This window comes from Arachis duranensis, chromosome 10 (assembly GCF_000817695.3).
Source record: "Arachis duranensis cultivar V14167 chromosome 10, aradu.V14167.gnm2.J7QH, whole genome shotgun sequence".
Lineage (NCBI taxonomy): Eukaryota > Viridiplantae > Streptophyta > Magnoliopsida > Fabales > Fabaceae > Arachis > Arachis duranensis.
In genome coordinates this window covers 89693107-89695138 of record NC_029781.3, presented here as the reverse complement: position 1 = coordinate 89695138, position 2032 = coordinate 89693107, and positions in this window count along the sequence as shown.

The window sequence follows — 2032 nt, the reverse complement described above, 5'->3', positions numbered from 1 at the left end:
AGAAGAAGCTTATGATCCTGAGAACCCTTCAATGGAAGAGGTGAACTACATGGGAGAACCCTATGGAAACACCTATAATCCTTCATGGAGAAATCATCCAAATCTCTCATGGAAGGATCAACAGAGACCTCAACAAGGTTTCAACAACAATAATGGTGGAAGAAACAGGTTTACCAATGGCAAGCCTTTTCCATCATCTTCTCAGCAACAGACAGAGAATTCTAAGCAGAGCTACTCTGACTTAGCAACTATGGTCTCTGATCTAATCAAAACCACTCAAAGTTTCATGACTGAAACAAGATCCTCCATTAGAAACTTGGAGGCACAAGTGGGTCAGCTGAGTAAGAAAACTAATGAACTCCCTCCTAGCACTCTTCCAAGCAATACAGAAGAGAATCCAAAAGGAGAATGCAAGGCCATAAACATGACCTACATGGCCGAACTTGGAGAGGAGGAAGAGGCAGTGAACGCCACTGAGGAAGACTTCAATGGACGTCCACTAGCCTCCAATGAGTTCCCTAATGAGGAACCATGGGAATCTGAGGCTCATAATGAGACGATAGAGATTCCATTGGATTTACTTCTGCCATTCATGAGCTCTGATGAGTATTCTTCCTCTGAAGAGGATGAGTATGTCACTGAAGAGCAAGTTGCTAAATACCTTGGAGCAATCATGAAGCTAAATGACAAGTTATTTGGTAATGAGACTTGGGAAGATGAACCCCTTTTGCTCACTAAAGAACTAGATGACTTGTCTAGGCAGAAATTACCTCAAAAGAGACAAGATCCTGGGAAGTTTTCAATACCTTATATCATAGGCACCATGACCTTTAAAAAGGCTCTGTGTGACTTAGGGTCAAGTATAAACCTCATGCCTCTCTCTGTAATGGAGAAGCTAGGGATCTTTGAGGTACAAGCTGCAAGAATCTCACTAGAGATGGCAGATAATTCAAGAAAACAAGCTTATGGACTAGTAGAGGATGTTCTGGTAAAGATTGAAGACCATTACATCCCTACTGATTTTGTAGTCCTAGAGACTGGGAAGTGCATGGATGAATCCATCATCCTTGGCAGACCCTTCCTAGCCACAACAAAGGCTGTGATTAATGTGGACAGAGGAGAATTGACCATTCAAGTGAATGAAGAATCCCTTGTGTTTAAGGCTCAAGGATATCCCTCTGTCACCATGGAGAGGAAGCATGAAGAGCTTCTCCAAAAACAGAGTCAAACAGAGCCCCCACAGTCAAACTCTAAGTTTGGTGTTGGGAGGCCACAACCAAATTCTAAGTTTGGTGTTGAACCCCCACATTCAAACTCTAAGTTTGGTGTTGGGAGGTTCCAACATTGCTCTAAGTATCTTTGAGGCTCCATGAGAGCCCACTGTCAAGCTACTGACATTAAAGAAGCGCTTGTTGGGAGGCAACCCAATATTATATTTTATCTATTTTCTTTTGTTATTTTATGTTTTCTGTAGGTTGATGATCATGAAAAGTCACAAAATCACTTGAAAAAGCAAAAACAGAATAAAAAACATAAAGAAAAATAGCACACCCTGGAGGAAGACCTTGCTGGCATTTAAACGCCAGTAAGGGCAGCAAATGGGCGTTTAACGCCCAGTCTGGCACCATTCTGGGCGTTTAACGCCAGAAAGGGGCACCAGACTGGCGTTAAACGCCAGGAAAGGGCACGAAGCTGGCATTAAATGCCAGAAATGGGCACCAGCCCGGCGTTTAACGCCAGAATTGGCATAAAAGAGCATTTTTGCTCGCCACTTGGTGCAGGGATGAATTTTCCTTGACACCTCAGGATCTGTGGACCCCACAGGATCCCCACCTACCCCACCACTCTCTCTCTTCTTCACCCATTCAGCAATCACCTCAACACCTCTTCCCCAAAAACCCCTCACCTATCAAATCCCACTATTCTCTTCACTACTCACATCCATCCTTCATAAAACCCCACCTACCTCACCATTCAAATTCAAACCACTTTCCCTCCCAAACTCACCCATTCATAACCGAACCCTACCCCT